Source organism: Sciurus carolinensis, chromosome 4 (genome assembly GCF_902686445.1).
Source record: "Sciurus carolinensis chromosome 4, mSciCar1.2, whole genome shotgun sequence".
Classification (NCBI taxonomy): Eukaryota; Metazoa; Chordata; class Mammalia; order Rodentia; family Sciuridae; genus Sciurus; species Sciurus carolinensis.
In genome coordinates, this window is record NC_062216.1 from 119,566,789 (window position 1) to 119,594,556 (window position 27,768).

At 35.0% G+C, this 27,768-nt stretch overlaps 1 protein-coding gene across 9 annotated transcripts in view; it reads left to right on the forward strand.

Moving 5' to 3' along the window:
- The window catches only part of Slc16a7 (solute carrier family 16 member 7), a 158,833-nt gene that overhangs the window by 3,461 nt on the left and 127,604 nt on the right, over positions 1-27,768 (forward strand). For 6 of the 9 annotated variants that reach the window (XM_047548798.1, XM_047548804.1, XM_047548805.1 and 3 more), the window contains one exon: positions 597-737. The exons of the other annotated variants lie outside the window; for them this stretch is intronic. The gene's annotated coding sequence lies outside the window, so the exon portion shown is untranslated. The remainder of the gene's footprint in view (positions 1-596; positions 738-27,768) is intronic. 9 annotated transcript variants of the gene reach the window in all.

The window sequence follows — 27,768 nt, forward strand, 5'->3', positions numbered from 1 at the left end:
AGGAGCAAACTAAGTGTCTCCTCTGTCTTCAACTCTGAATGACAGGAAATGCCACATAGACTCTGCCCTGAGGATGAGATAGTTGAGGCTCTTAGGAAGATTCTTTTGCCATAAGGCCCATTAGTGTGAATTAGAAAAGCACTCTCTTTGGGCTGAAAAATTAGCAAAAGGTGTCTTTACACTAGATACATCAAATATAAATCTAGTTAAGGTGGATAAGAAATAGAAAAAAGAAACCCTACATTCAGGGACTGTGAGTTTAAGTATCACTTCATAAACTGGTTGACTTTGTCTTGTTCAGCATGGGGATAGAACTCCTTAGAGTGTCCTGAATACCAAAGGAAAAACACATGCCAAGTGCCATAGACTATGTCCGACAAATAGAATGACATGCAGCAACCACTAATTTCAGTCCTTTACTGTTCTTGGACTTGCTTTCCCCAAACCATTTCATGGAAGAAGCCCCCTCCTGGTTCCCACATCTGGAAGTAATCTTTGTTCATCTGAACTGCCTTATAACTTGATTTAGGATGCTCTTATTCTCTTTTACTTTCCACCATAATTCTTTGGGTAAGTATCTTATTTCTCTTCCATAGACTTCATGGTCCTTGAGAGTAGAGTCCATATCTGATTCATCTGGGAAGCCAGGTTACTGAACTGGGCAGAGGTAAAAGCAGAAACTCAGAAGTCTGGCCTGTCCGGGTTCTGATCTCAGCTCTGCCACTTAAGCATTAAGGGTGAGTTGCTAAATGTCATTAAATCTTGGTTTTTCATCTATAAAAAAGAAAATAATAACTACTTTTACATATTGGTTGTAAAGGTTGAGATAGTGTCAGTGAAATAGCACTTGCCTAGAAATAACTCAATACATGGTTGCTAGTTTGGACTATTAAATATTTGGCCTTAAGACTTTTAGGGTGCTATAAGGATCACTGGCTTATTCTTAACAGATTTTCAAAAACTCTTTGAAATCCCGAGCCTCCCATTAGATGACATAACAGTGTTGAGTTGCATAATAAACCACTAAATGGACTTCCCCGGAGAGATCATCCTGGTTTGTCACAGGCTTTCTTAAAACTGTTTGGATCAAAGTGATTAGGCAATGTGTTAGAAGACAACTGCACACTAATTCTTGGTGAGTAATAGGTTGCTTTCCTTTTAAACGGTGGGAAAAAAAAGGCTCTTTTTTAATTGCTCTCTTGTATGGTGAACCTAGGGGCCTAATCCAACTACTTGGGACATTTAGCACTTTAGAATGGCCTAATATGGGTCATTGTTTAGAAGAATAAATCAAGTTTACCACACGTATTTGACAACTAGTAAATATGTAGCATGGTCTGCACATTTATATATGAACTATAATAATCAAGACTACTGGAAAAAACACAGGTTAAACAAATTGAACTTAACTATAATAAAACTAGTCCAGCTAGACTAGTTGGACTAATTTTTACTTGGGTAAAAATGCACTAGAGACATTTTCAACATATTCACAAATTTCAGTTTTGATAAATGATGCAAATATTTTTAGAAATAATTTTCTTGAACTGATACCAAAACTTTCTTGCAAATGTTTTCATTAATATTCATTGAAATCCCTAAGGAGTTCATGGAAATCCAATAAGTCATTTGAGTGACAGCTATAAGATGCTGGTATAAAGATTTTTCTGTTATTGGTTTTGTACTGTTTAGATGGTTTCACAAAATGTCTGTCATTTAATTATAGAAACCAGTGACTAATTTTTGATAATGCTTGGCATTAAAAAAATGACTTTCAGTTGAAAATATTTAGTACTAGTGGTGGACACAAGTGAACATTTGTTTAGATAAAGATCTGTATAAAATATTGGTGTTTTATAGAAAGCATTTTATACTTTCTCACCTAATAATACAATGATATGTATTATTTCTTAGTCTTGATCCCTAATCATATTTTGATTAAAGCTTTTGGGGGAAGGATCATATATTAGTGAGCTTTACATTACTATAATGAAATACCCAAGGCCGCTGACTTATAAAGATAAAATGTTTATAATTTAGCACACAATTTGAAGATTCAAAGTCCAAGATGGGGCGGGGTGAGGGTGGGGTGAAGGTATGTGGGGGGTTAAGGACAGATTTGACCTTAGTTGAGAGTGGTGGATAGAAGCACATCATGGCAGGAGTGTGTGTGTGTGTGTGTGTGTGTGTGTGTGTGTGTGTGGTGGGGGCGGGAGGCAAAGGGTCACATTTCAAACCAGAGCAGAGTGAGAGAGAAAGGTGTGGGGGAAGGACTAGGGGTCATTAGAGGTCAGATTGTCATAACAAATTGTCAAAGATTAGGTGATTTATAAACAAGAGAAATTTATTTCTCACCGTTCTAGGACTGGGAAATCTAAAATCAGAATACCAGCATGGTTGAATGCTGTTGAGGGTTAAATTCCAGGCCATAGACTGCAGCTTCTTATATCTCAAGTGGTAGAAAGAGGGTGAGAGAGTTCTCTGCAGTCCCTTTTATAAGAGCACTAATCCCATTTTTGAGGGCTACTTACTTCCCAAAGCCACCACCTCTTAACAGGATGACCTTCCGGGTAAGATTGCAAAATATGAAATTTGGTTGGTGGAAGGCATAAAATACAAAACCAGTAAGAAGATCTTTAAACAATATGAATAAAACTTTGATTCTGAAAATGACAGACTTTTGGAGCCAGGACATATATAGGAATTTAAGAAACGTAAAAGCATCTGACTTTAGCCATTACATAATACAGCTTCTGTCTTGCCTGAAGTTAATCAAGGACAAAGACTGTTGAGTTCTTGCTTTAATGCAGAGCCTGGCACATGGTAGTACTGAACATTTAAAGAAGAGTGAAGGAAGGAAAGAGTGCCATCCCTGTTACTAGAGCTTTTCATACCTTGGCTCATTAAAACTTACAGTAGCCCAATGAAGTATATGTTCTTTTTCCCATTTTACAGAACAGAGCCCCAAGGGATAGATAGAAGTAAATAATTGTCACATTGGGTCCTTAACACTAGCCTTTGTCCTCCATATGCCAATAGTTTCCTGTCAGTCTTCGTAATAATAAAAAAAAAAAAATTTCCCTCTACATTTTAAAATGCCTCTGAGTAGAATGGCACTAGATATTGGCCAATATGATCACATTGAGAATGTTTAAGGACATAAATTTATCCTTGGGATCAGCATATCTTCAAATAAAAAATCATTTTCTTTTTTCTCCAAGGATAAAAGAATAATCTTGTATGAAAACCAATTTGATTTGAAAAGATGAATTCTTTATTTATAAAGTCTAATAAATATTATCATTTAATAATCCTTGACCTCCTGGCTTCCAGATCTTCATTTGCTTTAAACTATCAGCACCTTTTGGCAAGTTGGAACCTGCTGCTCCTTGAACTCCTCCTTTAGCTTCTGTATGATCCTGGTTCTCTCTGACTGTTTTCACTTCACTGCCTATTCAGTAGAGTATCTGTTCCTCAATTTCTGTTTTTGGTTTTTCTTCTGTCTTTATTCTGTTGATTGGTGGAATTCCTCAGTGTTTGACCTTCATTTTCTGCTGGGTAGGAATAACGCCTGTTTTAGTCAGCTTTTCTGTCGCTGTGTCTAAAGGATCTGACTAGAACAATTGCATAGGAGGAAAAGTTTATTTGGGGGCTTATGGTTTCTTAGGTCTCAATCCATAGAGAGCAGTCTCCATTCTTTAGGGCTCCAGGTGAGGTAGAACTTCATGGTGAAAGAGTGTGGTAGAGGGAAGCAGCTCACATGGTGATCAGAAAGAGATTGAGAGAGAGAGAGAGAGAGAGAGAGAGAGAGAGAGAGAGAGAGAGAGAGAGACTCCACTCTCCAGATATAAAATATATACCACATAGCCATGCCCCCAGTGAACCACTTTCTCCAGCCACACCCCACCTGCCTTCCTCCAGTTACCTCTCAGTTAATCCCATTAGGATTAACTGATTAGTTTAAGGATAGATCTCAATCATTTCTTCTCTGAACCTTCTTGCATTGTCTCACACATGAGCTTTTGGGGGACACCTCACATCCAAACCATAACAACTCACAAGTCATGGTCCTCAACCTTGACTTTCCCTCAAGCTCTAGGCCTCTCTAGATATTTCCAGATGTCTTCTGGATAGCTCCCTTTATTTTGCTGCAGATATCTCTGATACCCTGTGGTCTCTTCTGAACTTTCTGTGTCTCCTTCCTTCCTTTTCTTTTACCTCCACCTATTTCAATGGTATCAGCATTATGCTAGTCTAGAAGTTTTGGAGACGCCTTTCCTCTTGCCTTGTATTTCCCAGTCAGTCTCTAAGACCACATGATTGTACACCCACGACATACATGTCTTCAGATATGTCCTACAGCAGCATATCTCCCTTACTATATTAGTAATATTTGGGTGACTCCCATGATCTTGGACCAAAGGACCAACATTTCAGTGCCTGCATGAAGTAATTCAAGAGCTTTTCCAGGCCCAGCTCCAACTGCCATCATATGCAAATAAAATTGAACTGCCCTCTGTTCCTCACTCATTCTCATTTTATTCCCTGCACCATGTTTTTGGTCATGTTCTTTCACCTCGAAGTGCTCTAACTTCCTACCATTTCCATTTCTAGTTTTAACTTCACCTTCAAAGCTACTTATATTAAAATTTCCTCTGAAGCCTCTGGATTAGGTAAAAGAAGTTTTCTAAAATTTCAGTACATTGAATGTATAACACCTTATTTGTTCCAAACATACTTATTATAGTTACCTTTGTATCGTTTGTATAGTTTCTCACTATACTTTAGATTTCTGGATGTCATGGATAAAATGATAATATTCGTGTCTTCTTTAGCAGTTTGGTGAATTATGGAATTGGAATAAACTTAGTGCAATCTGAGTGTTCTGACTTTCATGTATGGTTTCTACGTTATCTTTGGCATATTTGATAACCACCATTTTGGGGTTTATTTTAAGTATATACATAATATACAGATGGAAGCAGTTTATTTTTTTAAAAGGCAGTTCCAACTAGGACTAAATTCCTTTTGTTCTAAGGTGTTTACTCAACTCTTTGGGGCTGAAATAGATCACTTTTCCACTTGAGTGGCAGCCTATACATACATTTAGCATATTTAGTTTTTCTACCTGTCCTTTATGTGACTTGGTTCTTTTTCAGGGCTTTTGTTTTTTGGAGGCAACTTTAGGAAAGTCCAAAAGTATACAGAATACTTCCTGGAATACAGTGGTTGTTTATGAATGTAAATATTTGAGCCATTGTTCATGACACAGCTGATCAGCAATACACTCTTTTCAGGTGAAGTCAAGAGGCAATCAAGGTGTGTATAGGCATCCACCTCTAGAAGACCCTCTTTGTCATCTCAGGGCTGAACATTTTCTCTCTGTGGCCTTCCATGTAATGAATTAAAAAATGAAGAAACCACTAAAATAGAAGAAATTTAATTTTACATTTTGATTACAATTGAAGATTAGCCATTCAATAAAACTATCCTCCTTTGTAGATTAATAGAGTCAGAGGTAAAACAACGAATATACCGTGTATGTGTATAATAAATGAGTTTAAAGGTAGTAGACCAAAGGAGTACACTGATTAGATAAAATTACAGAGTTATCCTTTGTGTAAAATTAATTTGCCGTTATTGAACACTTCTGTATGTTAGGCATCCTTTTAGTACTTACTAGGTTTTAACAAATTTAATCCTCAAACCTTTCTGAGGAAGCATGGTTATTGCCTCATATTCCAGATGAGAGCATTAGCACACAAGGGTGAAACATTTTGCCCAAGGTTACTCATCTTCTTATGGGAGGGGTCTGAATTTCATCTATTCACCACACACACCTTTCACTCTTAGTATTTTCAAATGTTTAGTGCTTCAGTGAATTTTAAGACATTTTAAAAGAAAGAAATTTTGAGACTGTCTAAAAACATTTTTAACTAGTTAAAGAGACTAGTCAAGTATAATGGGGTGGGTCTGTTAAAGCACACTGACAGGAATAATTCACCTTTCTTACCATTTGAATGAAGTATTTGGAACGAAGGTAGGAAGCTTAGAGAAAACATTGACTTCTTATGAACCAAGGGATGGAGGCTGAGGAACCATTATGGACCAAAGAATAATAAATATGAGATGTCCTCCCTTTAGCTTGGTCGCAGGTGGTGGGTGTAAATGTGTGTGGGTTGGCAGGACTCCTAAGGATGCCCTGGGTTGTTGGTACCAGCAGGTATATGAACAGAGTGGGATCTGAGAATCCTCATGGTTACATATATGTCAAATCTACAGTGAAGGGGGATTTTGAAGAAAGCCTCTGACATGTTTCAAGCCAGAGAATGCAGTGTCTTAATCAGTAGTATTCATCTACTGTGTTGTTCCAGATACTGTTCTAAATGTTAGACAAATGACTGAATAAAACAGGTGAGTCCCTTTTAGTCTTTACTCACACAAATAATCAGACATAGTCTTGAAGCAAGATTAAGCAATTTATGTATCTGAGCCAACTTTCTGTAGAACTCCGGGGTCGGCTTCCTGTAGTGTGTTTCTTTCTATAGTTTCACTTTACTCACTTCCCTTTTTCTCCCGCTCTGTCTTGCATGTTAGATCAGAGGCTTTGGAGGTACGCAGGTAGACCTCCATGAATTTTGACTCAGCCACTGCTAAACTGTTTGACTAAAATCACCATTTAAATTTCCAGAGCTATGTTTCCTCATTTTGAAAGTAGTTAATAAAAACTATTTATGGTTTGTCATTGGAGAATAAATAAATAATCATTTCGTTCTTATCCTGCCTATGTATTTGGTGTGTTTTCAGGAAGCATGTCCTTATTCCTAAGGAATTCTATTTTCTACATCAGTATTTATGGGTTATAATATTTCAGTTTACAACCAGAACCAAGTAGGAGGTTCAGAAAACAAATAATATGTTGACTTTATAATAATATGCACTTTCCAATATATACAAAATTCTGGCTTTTGAACATATAGAACACTCACTGTTGATATCAATGCTGTGAAAGTATCTAAGTGCTGAATTTTTTACTTAGCTATAGAATTAGTAGTGTCAGTTGGGAGTATATGCCAAGTGAATTTTAAGATAGGAATTCCTTAGTTTCCACTTAGATATAATTGTGCATATAAGCACATTTAAAAGCTTTCACAAAGAAAAAGACATTTGTCTTATGACTTTAGAGGTATTTGTTCACATTAAAACATAAATATACACCAACATGATTATTGATAATATTCATTTATAGATAGGAAGAATAAATACTCAGTATGCTGCCTGTTTTTATAAAGGTTTTGTTGAAGCTATATCTGTTTCTTTCCATATTTTTCTGTAACTGTTTTCCTACTATTGGAGAGTTAAGTAGTTCTGACTTAGCCTGTAAAATCTAAAGTATTTACTATCTGGTACTTTAGAAAAAAATATGTGTTGACTAAGCTTTAGGATTTAGGAAGAGGGACATTTCATTTTGTGATGGAGGAATGAAAGAAGGCTTTAATTAAAGAAATTGAATTTGATTTGAAGCTGAAAGATGGAGAGTCTTTGGTTAAGTGAAGAGAGGAGATGCCCCAGGTAAGTGTCAAAACTCAAAATGGAAAGCAAACATCAATAAATACAAGTCTGCTGAAATATAAGTATATATTACTACATATACTTTATGTAGTGTTAAAACCAAAGTACTTTTTAAAGCTTTTACCCAGAACACTGGTCCTTAAACTTGATGAAACACATGACTCAACTGATAGACTATTTTAAGAGTTTTCTTTTACTCAACAATTCATGATGCTTAAGTATAGTCATTTGGAAAGATCACTGATCTAGTAGATTTATTATTTTGATAAAATTGATTATTTTCTGTTGAGGGCAGAGACCTCTTTTTTCTTCCATGTTATTTCTATTTCCTATAAACTGAGGGAACAAAGGGCATAACACTAATATTTTTTTCTAATCACTACTTACAATAAAATAAATACATTACATTGAACACACAACCAGCACTGTGACAAGAGATTTTCATATTTTTTCACAGTAGAAACTTAAAATAGCCCAATGAAGTAGATGCTCTTATTCCCATTTGGTAAGAGAATACTAAGGAATAGATAGAAGCAAATAATTGGCATAAAACTAGAAAACTAGTAAGAAGACTGTCTTTATACAATATGACCAAGAAATCAACCACTTGAGAATCCCATGCTTTTAGATCTAGGACATAAATAGAAATATAGTTTTAGTAATTTAAAAAAGTGAATATTCCAATTTGTTCTGTCATGTAACTAAGTTCTTTTCTATTCAGAGCATTGTGCCATATCTTAAAAAGTTGAGTCAGTTTTTACTACAAATGCTTCTGCGAATTTTTATTGAAAATACCGACTTCCTTTTGGTGTGTGTGGTACTGGAGATTTAACACAGGGCACTCTGCCACTGGGCTACGTCCTCAGCCCTTTTCATTTTTTTAAAAATTCTGAGACAAAGTCTTCTTATGTTTCCCAGGCTGGCTATTCTTCTGCAGTCTTCTGAGTAGCTGGGATTACAGTGTGTGCCACCACCTGAAGAAAATATTGACTTATAATGGGGCCAGAACTTGTTGTGTGTCTCTCGGTTTTCTTTCTCTGTGACTTTGTACAACTTTCTCTCTCTTTGCTTTGCTTCTTAATGTTCATTTGTTGATAGTCTTCTCCCTTTTCTTCCTTTTTCTGTCCTATCCCTAATAGTCATGTAGGTTCCACATATCTGTCGCATAGAATCTTTGATGAATGTAGCTATAAAGAGCTGAGTGTATTTTCCTAAGGCAAGAACTGCTTCGGAGGAAAGAGAAGAATCAATGAAACTTAATACCAGTAGTCCCCCCTTATCCCCAGGAGATATATATTCCAAGATGTGGATGGCTGAATGTTATATGTACTGTGATTTTTCCTCTACACACACGCCTATGATAAACTTGCCCCTTTCACTTTAAAGAAGTATATTATGGATTCTCTTTGGTGTATTTGAACTGCTAGCATCATTACTTTACATGTTAGGGCCATTATTTAGTAAAATAAGGGGGTTTGAACATAAGCACTGCAATACTGCCAGTGGTTGATCTGATAGCCAAGAGGGCTACTAAGCAACACAGGAACGGGTTGCTCATATAGCATGGATACACTGAACAAAGGGTCGATTCCTGTCCTGGGTGGGTTTATCACTCCACTTAGAAAATACAGCACAGAATAATGAATTGTTTATTTCTGGGACCACCAGTTACTGACACCAGTAACTGAAATTCTGAAAAGTAAAACTGTGGATGAAGAGGACCAGTTTCTTTTTCTGAACTTGAGGGGGCAGAATCTACAGAACAATTTGCAACTCACTAATGGATATGGCAAAATAATAAGGAAATAGAAAAAAATAAATGACTCAGAGGAAGCCACAGGGAGTCTAAGAAAATATTAGTATGTTGTCCCTCGTGGACCACATTAGCATCTCCGTGGAGAGTAACCTGGCTACTCTGCCATGGGAGAACATTAATTATACACAGTAATGACCTGGTACAGAAGGGTTCACAGACATCAGATCTAAAGATCACATAAAAATTATTTCCTTTTTTTAATCATTAATTTTAAAGTAACATATGCTATTAATTTAAGAAAAAATACTTCAATGAGGACATGTATGGATTTTTATGTTTTTATTTAATTTTTATTATTAACATAAATTTATTACTCTGTCTCACTAAGAAACCTGGGTCTATTATCTACTTTTGTTTTCAAAAGTTTCCCCAAAAGGGACAACACAATTCTAAAAATGTCATCAATCTAGAAGTTTAATTATGACTATTCATTGGGATACATCAGTGTTTATGATCAAATTTCCTCTGCATATTTGGTCTATAACTTTCATTTAAGAGTGAGTGTTCCATCTGAATCTTTTAGTCTACAAGCTATGTTGAATTATTTCACATATTATTAGTTCTTTTATTTTACTTATTCTTGTCTTTAAGCAATAATACCTAATGTCTGCTCACCTATACATTCAGATAATGACTTGTAATCTATAAAACCTAAATTTAAATGCAAATTTATTTTTGGTACTCTTTGAGTGATTGAAAGATTTTCAAGATGATTCACACACCCAGATTTTTGGAATTAACACAGAGAAAAACAAGGCAGTGTGACAGAGACAGGGTCATGGGTCTTTAAGGTGGATCACTTGGTATAATCCTGAAAGTCATCTGATATCGTGAACAGTCTTATAAGCTGGGCATTTGCATCACCAATTTAGAATGGAAATGTAGCCCTGGATGGCCAGGTGGGTTAGGTAACATGACTCTATTTCCAAAATCCACATATTGCTCGGTATTTCATATTATCTTCTCATGTAGAGTTGGATCCTCCCTCCGCTTTTGCACACACATTATATGAGAGTTAAATTATAGAGACAATAATACATAAATACCTAGGATCCTATTCTTGTAAAATATGCTTATTTTAAAAAAAAAGCCCTTCTAAAAAAATTGTATGTTTAAATGTCAAAATCATACCTGAAAGTCTTCCCCAAGAAAGCATCAAACAAATGAAAAACCTCAAAGAATAATAAAAATGTTGTCAAAATGTTATTTTGCACTCTTCTACACACATAATCCTTTCAAAAAATGTTAATTCTATGCACTGTATATTGGAACTGATGTCAGTACCAAGAAATTAGGTAGACATAGATAACATTGTTAAATTAAGGCTTTGTGTAATCACTGAAATCTGTTTTACTCCTCTGAAGTATTTGAATATACTTTACCAAATAGGTATGTTCAACTCCAATTATACCTTAATAAGAAGACTATCTACATTTAAAAACATCTTAGTAATAATTGTTTCATTAAAATACCCAGAACTTCATTATGATTTTAAATTCAATGTAATAGTTCATTAAACCCATTTCAAAGCAATTTAGGAAGTTCCTCATTGTAAACAACTTAGGTCTTAATGCTAGCCCTGTGATCAGTACCTTGAAGAGGGTACCCTTATAAAATTCTAACATACATCTTTGAAAATGAGTTAGTAATATGTAATTACACACTACATGATTGAGATAATATGTGTTCCACATGTGAGGCACTTGAGTTAAGTAACACTGTACTTTGTTTACCAAGTTTTGTTTAGTCAGTTCAGGCTACTATAACAAAACACTATTGACACACAACAAAATTTTACTTCTCATAATTCTGGAGGCTGGGAAATCCAAAATCAAGGTCCTGGCAGATTTTCTGTCTGGTGGGGGCCCACTTCCTGGTTCATAGACAGGCGTCTTCTTTTGTCAACTCACATGGTGGAAGTGGCAAGGGAGTTCTCTGGGGTCTCTTTTATACAGGTAGCAATCCCATTCATGAAGGCTTCATCCTCATGACCTACTTACCTCCTAAAGTCCCCACCTCTTAATATCATTATCTTGGAGTTGAGAATTCAACATGTGGATTTCAAAAGGACATAAACATTTAATCTGCAGCAAGGTTTTATAGTGTTTAATACTCTTACAATGTGAGTGGGACTTTACAGTTGACAAGAGAATTCTGATTCCTGCATTGCAATTAAAGTAGCCCTTTTTTGACCTCAAAAAGACGGCCAATCAAGAAAGTGTAGAAAGGGCTGGGGATATAGCTCAGTTAGTAGTGTGTTTGCCTCACACAAGGTACTGGGTTCAATCCCCAGTGCCCCACCCCACACACACACAAAAAAGTGTGGAAAAATGATCAAGTAAAAGATACATACTATCCGCTGAATGGCCATTGATAGTGGAGAGTCAATGAGGAAAACGGGAAATGCTCCATCTTTAATTGAATGTCTTTATGGAATGGTCAAGAACATAGATCTATCTATTTTTCAGACACTTCATACTATTTGAACAGTAACTTTTACCAAAGCCAAGAATCTAAGACTAATAATTCAAACAGGAGGGAATTATGTAAATCAGATATTATTGAATTCATGTGAACTCTTTCATAAAAATTTTACTAGAGATTCCAGTTGAAAAGGTGCTAGGATTACAATCAACAGCCTTGTTTAGGCCCTTACTGAGCTAAATATAATATTCAAATAGAAAGTCCATTTGGTTCTTTAAGCAGCATATATTCCCAGTCTCTAGGGGTGAGACACACTTTTACATGGACTATTTTGGTTCTTGAAAAGGATCATCTTTTGTAATCAAACGATTAATGATTTTAAAGGAAGTGGTTTGGATGTGCTTTCATGTTATTAAAGGGTATAATGTAAGATGGGTATAGTGCCATGATTCTTTATTATAGAATCAAGCTTTATTTTGAAAAATCATGTATTGTTTGCTTATCCAACTGCAATGATTTAACTGTGTCTATTCCAAAATTCATATGTTGAAATTTAATAGACTATATTAAGAAGTATGACCTTTAAAAGGTGATTAGGTAATGAGGATTCCTTTTTTCATGGGTGGAATTAAGGCCCCATGCAGCTTTTGGGCCTCTTGCCCTTCTGACTTCCACCAAGTGAGGACACAGCCTTCCATCCTAGGAGTATGCAGAGAGAGAAGGACCTGATCCAGATGCTGAACTTGCCAGTGCTTTGATCTCAGACTTTGCAGTTTCCAGACAGTGAGAAGTAAAAGTCTTGTTTTTGTAAGTCTGTTGAATTTTACTGTAGCAGTGTAATCAGACAAAGACAATAGGCTTCTCCTTTCTATATCCCTGGGAAAGCTCTCAAATTACTAAAAATCTGAAACTAAAATCACACATAATGATGCAAGTTCAAAAATTTTCAGTTCTCTTCCTTCCTTTCTTCCTTTCTTTTTTCCAGCACTGGGAATTGAGTTCAGGGCCTTTTGCATGCTAGGGAAATTCTCTACCACTCAACTACATCCCCTTCCTTTTATTTTCAATTTTGAGACAGGATCTTTTTAAGTTGCAGAGAGGCTGGCCTCAAAACTCGTAATGCTCTTGCCTCAGTCCCCAGTAGCTGGGATTATAGGCATGTGCTACCACGCCCAGTTTATAATTTTGTTTTAAATATGGCAGTGAGCAATAATAAAACCCTTCTCTTTCTTCACTTGACATTGACTTTTACCTTTTGTTTCTATACTATCTCTTTTAAGAGGGATTCTTCTGATAGGTTTGAAAACAGGTATGTGAAGAGACTTATGTGTCAAGATTGGCAAATGTTCAGATGCTGGGTTTACTGCCTCTGTGAAACCAACACACTATATAGTCACAATTAAATGAATACTACAACTGCAAAGTGACCAGGCTTTCTTCCCTTGTTGACATTTCATGCTCTTTAAAGTGTCATGGATGGTGTTGCCATTGTGCTGGCCAATTGTTGAAAATTGAACCAATGAACATGAAAATGCTTGTATAGTTGCCTATGTTTTCTTCAATTCATCTTACTTATAAGAGATTAGAATTTATTCCAGAGAACTCCCAAGTGCCAGAGAGACCAAAAGGGAGACTTTTGGAACCTGCGTGTTGCCTTGTTTTGCACCCTGACCTGGTTCCTGCTCCATGACTTAACTGTGTTGGATCTTGGCATCAACTCTGGCCAAGACCTGGTGACTGTTCTCTGAAATGCCCTTCAGTTTTACTGGAAGGAGAAACTACAAATAACAGTCATGGGAACCTAACAGTTTCCAGAAACCAGACTGACAAAGAAAAGCATAAAGGACAAGCAACAGCATGATGCCTGAAGTAACTGGCTTGTTGCTTTACCACCCTGGGCCTGTAACCTTTAGGTTTAAATAGAGTAGGCATTTCATTGTAGGGCATTTTACTTGGCATGAAATAAGAATTGGAGGCACTTATTAAAGACTTTATTGAAGGTGGAAGTGCCTTGATAATACTTAAATAACATCATTTTGTAGATATCCTTTCTTTGCCTCTGACCAAAGCATTTCATCATTTACTTGGAGCAAAACTAAACAAAATAAGACACCTACAATAAAAATCATTTGTTACACAATTCAGACATTCTGGGTTGACCACTTAAATTGTTTAAATTCAATTTATTCTTTATGATTTTTTTCCTTAACTTATTGCAAACTTAATAGGCATTTTGGTTTTTTAATGAAGAAAATGAGTGATTCCTTAGTTTTTTAATTGTCTTCAAGTCAGCTGTTCATGAGAGTAAAAATAAGGAATGTTCAAAAGAATGAGGAAACCAGACTAAGTCACATTTAGTCTGGAGAAAAGTATAGTTCATGGAAATTAAAGAAATTTCAACATTTCCAGAGGAAGCCACTTACATGAGAACTATGATACATGTGAATATTTCCATAGTTTTCCTAACATTCATTGTTTAAAAGTAATTAGAACTTATTTCTAATAATACACTTAACAGCATATTTTGTAGCATCATTATCCAGTTAAAATCATATTCTATCTGAGAATTTATTTAGGATAGTGATGTTTTATAGGTTTTAGTTGTTAGATGTTATGGCATAAATACATTCTTTGACTTTATTAATAATCTACATTTTCTAGTGAATAATATTTTGATTTAATATTGTGGTATGAAGAAATAGTAATTCTTTTTAAAAATATAATTGTTAGGCCCATTTCTTCATTAAATATGGAATAAAAAGATAAGCTTCCTGTATTATATTCTATTCTGCAAGCCTTTAGGTATGTGAATATAGTATTTCAATTAGTCCTCATTTATGAGATTTATAAAGACAAAAAATGGTTCCTTCTTATTAAATAAATGTATCTTATAATTCATTAACATTAATGTACTCAATAAAATGGTACTTGGTTTTGGACAGGCACAAAACCTGATCTATAGTCTATATACTTAGGCAATGCCTTAAATTAAAAACTTCCAAATTTGACATGGATATCATTTTTAGAGAACTTTATGGCATTGTAATTTTGTAGAATACTGTTTAAGAGACATTGTCATGAAGAAAGATCTTTGTCTTTATAGGCAAACTACAATTTTGCAAGCATTATTTATAAAGCCTTGCATATACCTGAAGTATAGTTAAATTTGGATTTGACTTTCACTGTTCTAAACATATTATATATTCTCAAGTGTTTTAAAATACGTACAAAGTAGATAAACACGTCCCCATTTTCATAATAAAATAATAAACACCAAGATCATGTGGTTTTTAAAAATTTTAATATTGATATAGTAAACGGTAATAATAGCAGAAAAACAAGTGGATTATTGGGGTGGGAACTAACCCCAAAATTACTCTGTGAGGTCATTAATGTCATTTTATTTAGTATTGAAAGATTCACTTTGTCTTCCTAATCTTGGGATTTTAGGAAAAACATTTTCTTTTTTCTTTCTTTCTTCTTCTTCTTTGGTTCCCTTATTTCTGTGGATTGCAACATTTCATATCTCTACATATAATTATACATAGATTTCTAAAATTTTGAAATCCCCTGTTAGTAAAAGCTCTTAATTACTGAACTCTATCTTTATCTTACCATTGTTAATATCTGACCAAATTTTGTGTAAAACCTCTGATTTTTGCCTCTTGGGAGCCTGATGTTCATTATATATTGCAGAATATTATGAAAAAACACTGAAATTGTTCCCTGACATATGTAACCCAAATTATCTTTTATAGCCATAGTATTGTAGCTTGTAACCATATGGTTGTATTGCTTAATTATCAATAACATTTACGTTTATCTGCTACATAGTCAACATCCTGTAATCATTTTTCTCACCATATTCTAAAACTTTATTCCTTATACCGTGTACTCATACATTTATTAAACTTCATGGCTAACATAAATTGCTAGGTAATTATAGATTTGAAAGTATGACTGCCTTAGTGATTTTTTGCCAGTTATGTCTCCATGTTATGTCACTTCATTCTTTCTAGCATGACTGAGACCTATGAAATAAAAAAAAATGCTGCTGTATTTAATAACAGGATGAAAATGGTGAATAAAAGTTACCTATATTCAAGAAGCTCAAGAGCAAGTTTCCTAATTTTGACTAGTTTTTGCCAATCTGCTAAAACAGCCCAATTCCTTGCATCCATCAAGGTAATGAAAATAAAGATGATGCAAAGTGTGTTCTTTTAAAGTATTGTGTTTCCTTCCAGGAAAAAACACATGACTATAGTCTTAATTGTTGCCTACCCACACTCTGAAGGTACATGATCTTTCCTTTTTAACAGTTTTTCTGGTGATACATACACAAGAATTTTCACAGAGAAATGTGGTCACTAACCCAATCATCTTCTCTTCCTACAAATCACTGTTTCTCTTGATTTTGTGGAAATCACATATTTACAGTGAAATTTTGGCATAATAGACAATATCTTTGATAATATAAATGATATTTTACTTGGAAATTAGCTTAATTTTCTATGTAGAATTTTATGCTGGTGTAATTTTGCCATTTTTATATTCTTGTATATTCCCATTTGTAACATGGGCTTATGAAGAAAATTTCTAGAGATGTTTTATTTCTCAACTAGTCTAAAAACTACATCAGATGCATCTAATGTGAACATTTTAACAGTTGGTGTGACTTTCTTTAACGTGAAGATTTTACCAATTACTCTCTATTCCACTGGACATTTAGCCTTTACCTCATCTGATTTACAACACGTGGTTTTTCCTTCACAGATGTGTAGGATTCAAAACAAAATTAAAATTCTAGATTCCCACTAAAGATTTTGGTTCAATTTAGTATCTTGGGTTGTATTATACAGTCTTTCTGTATAAAATTGAATCATGTGATCAAAGAAACTACAAATTATGTAGCCCAGTTTTTTATGCAGTGAGTTAAACCTATGGATGGGAAAGTGACAAAATGCTTCAGTTAAGTTTTCAGGCATTTGGTCAACCCACCACCTTACAGGCAGCTCATTTCTTCTTAGCCACCTTCATTTGTTCATGAATTTACTCTAATATTATCTCAAGAAGGAAAGTGCTTGTTAATTATATTCTTTCTTTTATTTACATTTTTATTAATCTATGAATTAGAAATACTTATACCAGAAAGTCAGGTCTTTGACTTCCCTGGTGACAAATTATTAGAGAATCTATTCCGTCTACAGACACAGTGAAGGTAATCCAGTGTACATTAAATAACATGGGCTGAGTGAATCATTAGTGGGCCCTAAAGTTGGGAGATAGCCTTCTCTCTGAGCTGGTGGCTTTTCTGGCACATGGACAAATGGAAGCAGCTATTGGGTAGGGAGAGGAATGGAACATGCACACAAATCAAACCAATTCTAATGATGACTTACTTTTTTATTGGTGTGCAATAATTATATAGAATAGTGGGTTTCATTGTGATATATATATATATATATATATATATATGGTACCAGGGATTGAACTCAATGGCCCTTGATCATTGAACCACATCCTCAGTCCTTTTTATTCTTTATTTTTTGAGACAGTGTCTTGCTGAGTTGCTTAAGGCCTCACTAGATTGTTGAGACTGGCCTTGAACTCACGATCCTCCTGCCTCGACCTCCTGAGCTGCTGGGATTATAGGTATGCAGCATCACACCTGGCTCATTGTGGCATATTCTGATATGTATTAATGGCTTACATTTATTGAGGGCCTATTGTTTCAGGCACTAAACACAACGTGTTATCTGTATAATCTATTCACATAAGATCAGGACCATTACTTTCATTTCTCTTTTTTACAGAACAAGAATCAAGGCACTAAGTTATGAAATGACTCACTAAAATTCACAAAGTTGGTAAATAATACAGGTGATATTTGAGACTAGATACTCTAACCACAGATTCCTCATTCAGTACTTAGACTGTATGCTTAGCATCTGAGCAGTTCTCTTTGGAGACTGAGAGGGCAGTGCCTGACAACACTTTAACTTTGCATTTGAGTTCTACTTTCATACTTCAGGGACAAAAAAGACTGATTCCTATCTTACGCATTTTAAAGGGTCACCCTAAATACAAGACAGGTTAAAAAGAAAAAATATATCAAATTTACTTGATTGTAGTTTAAGGTGACACATGGAGCTTTCAAATTGAAGAATCAAGGACGCAGGGTGAGGTTTCTATTTTTATGCTCAGGTTTGAGGAAGCAAGGGCAGTGTGTAGAAATATGCTTGGGTAAAGAGGGTTTGATTTCCAAGAAATAAACACAGCTCATATTCTATTTGACCTCATATTCTGTTTGACCTCTCTGTAGCATTTCATCTTTCCAAGTATGAGGCAGGACCCTTTCTGAAATTAGGAGTCTTCTGAGCTACAAATGAGGTAGGGTAGAGAATTTTTTTAAATAATCAGTGTTATATGGAAATAACACTATTTCCATATATTTTACAATATTTCTATATTTCCATATTTCTAATATTTTACAAAATATTAGAGTAATATTTTGAGGATTTTTTTTTTTGACTGATTTTGGGGAAAAGGGATTCTGGTTTCTATGTCCCTCCTTGAGTATGGGAATTCTAGTTTCTGTGACTTTCCTGGGCAGGGAAGGGACAAGAGACAGAAGAGCAGGAGACAGAGAGAAACTACTTCTGAGACCTTCATATGGGGGGAATGTTTCTGAACCTTACCAATACTGTTGCTATTGTTGTTTTTCCTTTTCTTTTCCTTTCCTTAAACTACATTGAGTGAATTTTGATTTCTTGCAACCATAGATAGCTACCTATGAAAAAGGCTTGATGATTCATGTTAATCTAAGTTTTGCCAATATGAAAGGACTCTTGAGTATGATACATTCATTTTTGAGATTGTAGATTCCAAACAAAATAGATCTACCTGAAAATTATCTAGTGTTTCATATAAAAACCCTTTCTACTGAAAAGTCCAAGTAATTCCTGACTTTGCAATGAAGTACACTTATGAAGGAGGAAGGGAGTAAAATGTATTCTGCATTAGAGTGAATATTAAGGAGGTATGTCGCTCCCCGTCGGGCAACAAGTTCCGATGTACCCTCAGGGCCCGCCTGAGGAGAATACGGGGCGGAGCAGGATGATGAGTGTGGTGGCAAAGGAAACACACCAGAGCTGGAGGTCTGTCAGCGCAGGAGGCACAGCAGGAATCTCGTTTATTGAGGAAATCACACAGCTTTTATGTAGGGTGGGGGCTAGGCGGGAACCAATTAGCTTAAAGGTCAGCAAGGCATGGGGGATTCACTGCAGGTGAGAGTCCCATAGGACTATATGGCAAGCACAAGCTGATCACATTTGCGGAACTGTTGTTAACCAATCTGTGATGGTGGTCCGATTTATCATCATTAACTATTGAAACCGCCTTTGAGGCCTTGATCTTGCTCACTCGCCAGGGAGTAAGGAGTCGCCTGAGTTAGTTAACGTGTCATTAGTCCCAAAGGAGGTAAGTAGAAACCAGGTGACCTTATGGTTTTAGGACATACCTTTGGCCCAGTGCTGCTGAGAAGTAAAAACATTTCTCTTGTAATTTCCATTAGCCTGGAAAGTTGGTGACTAGGGCACTTCAGATCACCCTGGTTCTTGTTTTTTTGAAAAGAGTATCTGTACTTTTACTTCCATGACAGCAGCATAAAATAAGGTGCGTTTTTCCATTGTAAGAAATATAAAATAGGAAATTGGCAAGAGAAAATGATTAAGATCCTTGCAGCAGAGGAGGAAGTAAAGGTGAGCATTTTGAGGAAGAAAAATCAAATGTACAATAAGAATATGGCCCCAAAGGGAAACATGTTGTATAATTAATCAAAAAACAGATAAAATATGCACAAAAGTTCACCCCCTTGAAAGTGGGAGAAATATTTGCATTTTTTAATTACTCAAGATATTACTTTTAAAAAAATCACCTTTCAGTAGCATCTGAGCTTATGGCATATCTATAGTTTTCCTCTGCTGTGCAAAGTTAGCCCCGATTGCATTTTCAAGCCCAAATACAGTCTGGTTTGAGGCAGGATATATAATTATCTCTGCTTAGGATCCTAGGAAGTGGGGAAACTACCTGTAATATAGTGTCCATTAATGCCAACTGCAGGGACTCATTTTTAGTAGTGTTTCCTAAGAGCAAGCCTGGATCAACACTTGGTGAACCCTAATTGACCTATGAATCTCCACCATTGTTCTCAGCAGGCTAGACATCTATTTCTCTTATTAGGGGAGTTATATTCCTGCATTCATGACTTTGAATTTTACAGTATCATGTTCCTCTTTTATTAGGGCTGGTTTATCCCTGTTCCACACACTTATTCATTATAGAAATTTCTGGCTCCTCCATCCCCTACAAATACTAGGACACTGTCATTTGCTTTACAACTTCCTTCCCTGGAGAGAGGAGTCTTTGAACACCAGCCCAGGAGCCGAAGTTCAGCTATCTTAAAGTGGGTCATGTCTGTGACAACTTCTAGATTGCCTGGATTTCAGGCTGCCATCATCTTGCAATCTCAATCTGTTGGGCCAGGATCCTGGTCTGTAGTATAGACTCTTATTATTACCAGATTAAGGTTTAATCTGACTTGAATCCTTCATACTCTGTGCAAATATCTAATAATCATTTTCTAATAAAATCGCTATGTTACTCATTGTTTTCCCCTCAGATGATAGGGATCCAAAGAGGTGCATCCTTAAGATTATTTTGTTGTGAGTATGGTTTTGTTTCAAGTTTCAAGATGCACAAATGTCTGTTTTTAAAATTTAAATTTTATTAAAATATGAAGAATTTTTTCCTATATAGAAGCTGGGAAAATGTGGTCCTTGAAAATTTCATCTATTTTTTGTTGTTGTTGTTGGTGGTAGGGTAGGAATAGGAGATTTTGCAGAGTAATATCTATTCATGTTCATTCAGTGATAGAAAGTTGTTTTGCTTTGAGGAAAGTGAATTTTTATTATAGTTACAGCATTTTCTCATAAGTGTATAACTCTTCTGATTTTTCTATTCTATCATCCAATCCCTCACAATTTTGTGTTCTTTGGTGGTTCAGATGGAAGCAAATATGAGATTGGTGGGTTTGGTCATCATCAAATATAACAATCAGAGTGAATGGTAGCTAAATGTACTGTGTGCTCCAAGTAAGGTAAAGGTAAATTGTTAAGTGAGCTAGAAAACTATCTTTTAATGAAGGATAAGCTAACATTAGAAGCATGCATTTAATTACATGTCAAATATTATTATCAACCTACTCATATGTTGCTGGGCTACTATGTTACCTACTCTCCTCTTTCTTCCAGACTGAAAATAGGTTTCTGCCCCTCCCTTACTTTTGGTTATTTAAAATAGAATACAGAAATTTGTTAAGCATTCCACTCACAACATATATTAATGCAAAAGTCAGACTGTAATTATATTTTTTCTGTCATTTTTGGTCCATTCATTTTTTTAAATATATTTTTTAGATGTTGATAGAACTTTATTTTATTTATTTATTTATATGCAGTGCTGAGAATTGAACCCAGGGCCTCACACATGCTAGGCAAGTGCTCCACCACTGAGCCACAACCCCAACCCCTTTGGTTCATTCTTACATGGTTTTATATATATATCTTTTATGTTTTATAGAGATACATTTTAAATACCCTCTCTGATATTAAGACTTTCTTTTTTATTTTCTGTATAATGTCTCTTGATAAACAGCTCTGAATTTTATTAGCAGAACATATCAGTTATTTCCATTATGTTATTTATGTTTGTTTACTGTGTTTCATTTAGTTTATTGTTTCTTATTTAATATATCCTTCCCAGCCCCAAGGTCATAAAGATATGATATTAAATGTCTCTCAGAACTGCCCAATAGATTTTTCTGTACTGATAAAACTATTTTCTATCTCATACTGTCTAATAAAGTAACCACCAGCTACATGTGGCTATTGAATACTGGAAATATGGATAGTGTCACTGGAGGAAATGAAGTTTTTAAATTTAATCTTAATTAATTTAAGTTTAGATTTAAATAGCCCCATGTGGCTATTGACTATTGGAGTGGATAGCTCAGTAACAGCTTTGTTTTATCTTTTCTGGTGTTCCATCTGGTGTTCATTTTTTTGCGTTGTGTGAGATAGAAGTTTAGTGTCACGTTTCCCCATATGGATGACCAGTTGGCCTGAGCAATAGCTTTTTCCTACTGATATTTTCTCTCTCTCTCTCTCTCTCTGTCTCTCTCTGTTTCTAAGCTTTTTTAAATTATTATTATTTGATTAATTAATCTATCCTGGAACTAGAACCTCTCACTTCCATAATTACCACAACTTTATAATAACCTTCCTATTTAGTATTGCACACAACTCTCATCCCTACCTTTGTTCAATTTCAGAAATGACTTTGCCTTTCTGTGCCATTATATTTTATCTTTCATATGCATTTTCAACTCTGATTATCGAATAGAGAATGATAAGGGAATTTTCCCCTGAATTATCATTCCAATAAGATCTAACTACATTTCCTGAAATCAGATTTTAAGAAATCCCTCTGAATTTCAAATTACTGAGTTCATTAGTTGAATTAGTTTGTGCAAGGCTCTGTCCTTTATACTATAAAGCCCCTCCATTGAAAGCAATGAACAATTGTTCATAAAATAGGAAAAACATAAATCAAGAAAGTAAAAAATATCCAGAGAATAAAGAAATTAACTGAAAAGGGAAGCTGGGTGGTTAAGATAATCGCTTTATTTACATTTCCTCTTGGGAAATTTTATGAACTAGGTAGTTGGACTCGAGGTTTCAAAGGTCAAATATTCCATGCAACAGATCACAACGTCCAAAGTCAGGCAAAGGTGAAATGTCTACAAGGTGACATGTCCTCCTGGGATCAACAGAAGCTGTATTGCCATTGTACCAGAAATAGGCTCTGATAGTACACACAGCATGCACAAGTGCTCACATGCACATGCATACATTGCTGGAGACTGCAAAGAGACTAGTGTATCTCTAAACTTGACTGTTGTTGGAGGGGAACAAAAAATACCTGAAAATTCTTCACATGGCTGTGAAGCCCAAGGTGGTTCTAAACATCTACAGTGTACAATATTGGATAATGCCCCAGGTTTTGGAAGAAGGAAATACAAACTCTTAACTATGAATCCAGCTTAACCTAAGCTTTAAGTAACCCCCACATGATAAAGATCCAAGGAATGCACATTTATAAGACATTATTATGCAAGAACAAGAAGAAGCTACAGATAGAATCAGGTCTATAGAGACATTAGAAAATAATTTTCCATTCTGTTGCAATGCTAAATAACTTCACACTTCTGTTATACAATATAGAGTAATGGACTCTTGTCTCTGCAGGTATTACTTCAAATTCTTGAGAGAGAAAACAAAATTGCCTTTGTCTTACTATAGATCTTAGTAACACATATATTTTTTAAGCATTGGACATGTAATGGTTAGAACTCAGATTCTGTAATTAGATTGGTGAGGTTTGAATCTCAGCTCCAACTATTGCTAATTTTGTAACCTTGGGAAATTTTCTTAATAATTTTGTGATTCAGTTTCTTCAACTATAAATGGCGTTGATAAGAATAATACTTACCTCATAGTTGTGGTGAGGGATAAATGAGTTACTACTATATGTGAAAAGTGAAAAGTAAAAGTAATGCCTTGGTTATAGTAGCTACTCAATGAATATTGGTTATTTTTTCTGCTTAAATTAAAGTTACCTCCTGTCTCATGAGATGTTTCCTGGAGTTAGGATCATGTGGTAAAATCAGTTCCATTTAAGTATGTGCCTTCAATACCATGAAGAAGCAAAAGAAAGAAAGGGAGGCAAAAGCAAATATGTCTAATACAGACAGGTGAAATAGAAGCAAAACAACTTGTCAGTTTGGGGGAAAATTATTACATGATTTTTTTACATAAAAATATATATGAATTATAGAGTTGTTACTTAGGCAGATTTCTTAAAAATTACATTGACTGAACTGTATAGTATGTGTAAAATTTCATACTTGAAATTATGTAGGCTGAAGATAAGGAGGTAAAAGAAGAGTACATTAGTAGAAACGATTACAGATTTTAAAAGTAAAATTGTGATCATTTTACAGAAGTCTTTTTTTTTTTCCTAAAATTTTTAAGAAAAATGTTTCCTATTTCAAATAATAAATTCTTTGACCTCCTTTCAAATACCAGAGGGTTTTTGTTCTGGATTTTTAGGGAAAGGACATACAACTTAAAAGTCCACTTTCTACCTAATTTCTCACTAATGAGTACATACTTGTTCTGGGTAATTCCCAGATCCTTTGTAACTTAAAAACGTAGTCACTTGTGTTGCTTTTCATTTATATGAATTTTTTTTTTCAGTAAACCCAGTGCTTTCACTGAATCTTCTCATTAACCCAGGGAAGGGAATCAATGATTCACTTAAAGTCACATAACAAGTACAGAATAGAACAAAACTCAGACACAGGAGTCCTGATTCCAAGTGAGAAGTCCTTCTCACTGTTGACAGAAAACCATCCTGACTCAGAAATGAATGCCCTGCTATTGGTGTGTTTCAGTACTTTCTGGAGCCTAGAGAAACTCTAAAATGCAGGTTTCTACTCACTTTTCCTTTGATTATTTTGTGTCTCATTCACGGTTAAGGACAGCTTGGTCAGATTGAATAAGAGGGAAAACAAGTCTGGTAGAAATAAGGGGATACGGATTGTGACTGAAAGCAGTATTAAATTCTTTGCTACTGAATAAAAGAGATTTCACCTTTTCCTTTGAATATGTGGAATGTGAGAGTTAGCATGCACCAACAACGGAGTCTTCTTACAACCTTTATAAATATTTATAAATACTATCTAATATAGCTTTTTCCCTACCCTCATGAACACGGAGAGAAGTTGTTAAAAGTACTCGACCTTTAAATGCAGAGTGTTTAAATTAATTCATGTTATTACTTCAGTTTCACAGCTGACTTGTCTTGTAAATAAAACTTTTCCCTCATTAGAAATGAAGCCAATCTTGCAGTTCCCCACAGGTCTAATATCTTTTACACCGTGCTATGCTTCATACATTGACCTAGAACCCAAGGGAGTTTATGCGCAATTGGTGAATTAAACCAGAAATAATTTCCTGTGGCATTATGTCACAACCTCAATGATGAAAAAATATCCTTTAATTTCTTTTGCACTTAATTAGAAAAATTTAAATAAATTCTTTCAGAAATACTTAAAGCTTAATAGACCACTATTTATATTTCTATTGCTGTATGAACTACATATCAATTTATTTGCTCAGAGGCCCCACCTTCTTTAGCTTCACATTGGGGGTCAGATCCTCAATATATACATTTTGGGGAGATGCAAACATGAAGTTCATAACATTTTTCATCTAACTGCATCTATTTTTCTCCACTTCTGCCATCTACAATGGTAGGACAGTGCTCAGAGGCCCCAATAATCATTCACTGTTTTCTCAAATATTTATAATCACATTTTCTGTCCAGAAGAAATGTGCCTATTAAAATGACATCCTCTTCCCATATTGTTTAAATGTAATAACAAAATCAGGGTATATATTATACATCAAACTATTAACATTCTCTATTCATAAGGAATAAGATGGAAGAAATAATTTTATAAGCAACTTTTCAATGGAAGTGGTTGACTACTTTTATAAATTATTGCTGTGAAAACCTTTCACTTACAAAGCATTTAAGAACATTTGCCTATGTAGCATTTCTCATGCTTCAAATTTTATTGTCTCTCCTCAAATTTGCTATATGCCTTTCTGCATCCTAACTTTCAATCTCTCAATTTATTTTCTTTAACAAGTTACACCCATTGCTATTTTGCCTGTTCTTGAAGGGCAGCTCAAATTCTACTCTCTTTAACAAGACTTCGCTCAATGACTCCAGCTAGAAGATGCTTCCCTTTGTGAATTTTCACAGTAGTCGCCAATTGAAAAATACTTTTGGAACTTATTGTGCACTGTCTTGCTTTGTGTATTATGCAAGTTATTTGAACTTTTTGAAGAAAGACAGCATGTTTACATCTCTTTATCCTATACAATAGGCAACAGAAGACTACACATAGTAGGGTCAAATCAATAATGGTTGAAATCAAAAACAAAGGAGTGAGAACAGGAGTAGCATCCTGGGAGTTGTGATACACCTGACTCTGGTTCTTCCTTCCTTCCCTTTGTTTACACCACTGAAAACCCAGCAGAAGGATGGTCCTCTGTTGTGAGCACTTTACTTGATGTGGCACATTTCCTCTTTGGGAGTTAATATACCTCAACCTGAGAACTCTGGGAGCTTTATCTCAAGTTGCATGTATTGGTTCACTTAGGGAACACTCTAAAATTTGAACAAATTTCCTGCCTTCATAGGTCAACATGTAATCCAGAACATTTTGAAGGTGCTATTAGTTAAGCATAATTTGAAAGATCATTTTTTAGAAGCTCTGACCATTTACCAGTGGTGTGAAAATTGGTATCTTGCTGAAACCTCTTTGAAGCTGTTTCCTCATCTGCACAGTGTGGGTAGTAAAATCTCCTTAATCAGAGTTGTTACAAGTACTAAATGAAACACGTATGGAAATTTCTTGGCTCACACAGGGTCTTCCAAACAAGTCCATTCCCTTCTCCCAATCAATAGTAAACAAAATAATTCTTTCTTAGCACAGAGTCAAATAGCACTGTGGGGAAAGTGAACAGAGTTAACTCTGTGATTTCGAATTTTGAAAATTATTGCATTAATGGGATAGATTTATTTATTTATGGTAACTGTTTTATAATAAACTCGAAAAGTTATAATTTAATCTTTTCAGGAGCTGGTTAAAGGATAAGCCATTCCCTGATAAGATCAAAGGATTAAAATCAATGATTTCATAGTGTTATGGGGGAGGGCCTTCTGTCATGAGTTACTTAACAACAGGGATGCATTTTGATAAATTCATCGTGAGATTATTTTGTTCTTGTGGAAACATCACAGAGTTTACTTACACAAACTGAGGCAGCTTCTGCATCATTAGATTGTGTGATCTTAAAGGATCACTGTCATGTATATGATCCACCATTGACAGAAATGTCCTTAAGTGGTGCATGATTACTTTTGTTTCAAGGGCAAATACCTGAAAATTTTGTTTTGTGTCCATTTTTAATACTTATATCTATACATTAACCACTTAGGTAATTTCAGCTTATTTTTTGATTAAAGTTCAAAATTAGACAAGTCATTTTAGGGTCAAGAGTAAGGTAGAGATTGATGAAATGTGCTTTCAAGTTGCAGTCATTTGGCTTCGTGGAGTTCAACATATACTATAAAGCTATTTCTCTAACTGTTACTAGTAATTGGATTTATTTTCTTTCTGAATTTGGTCTCACAGCTCCAGCAAATACATGGTGTCTTTTGCTACTAGAATAGGCCTTTGGATGGAAAATAGATTCCATTCTGTACTTTTGTTTGTAGGAAAGTATCAAGTCAGTTGCCTGCCAAAGACAAACCTCAAACTCTAGGATATCAAATTCAAAATAGATGGAGGTATCTGCTCGGAAAAGAAAATTGGTACTGGGCTCTAAAAAGCCTAATGAGGCAATATTATCTTTAGATTTATACAGCCTCCATGAAATATTATGGTTGTGTTAGGTATTATTATATATACTTGCCTCATTGATCCATTTAAAACACAAATTGAGTGCTTTACATGTTTAATACTGTTCTACATGGAAGTGGTTGGGTGAGAAAATACAAAGGAAACATGGTTCATGCCCATAATGTGTATTTGTGTGTATGTTTGTTTGCATGGAATGGGTGGGGAGAGAGAGTTCAATAAGCAAATAAATTACTGTAATGCAGGACAGATTACTATAAGGACCACAAAAGAGAGACTTTTCTCCTGAGAAGGGAAAGGTCCCATTTGGATTTCAGTTGGAGGGCATCTTTGCATCTGG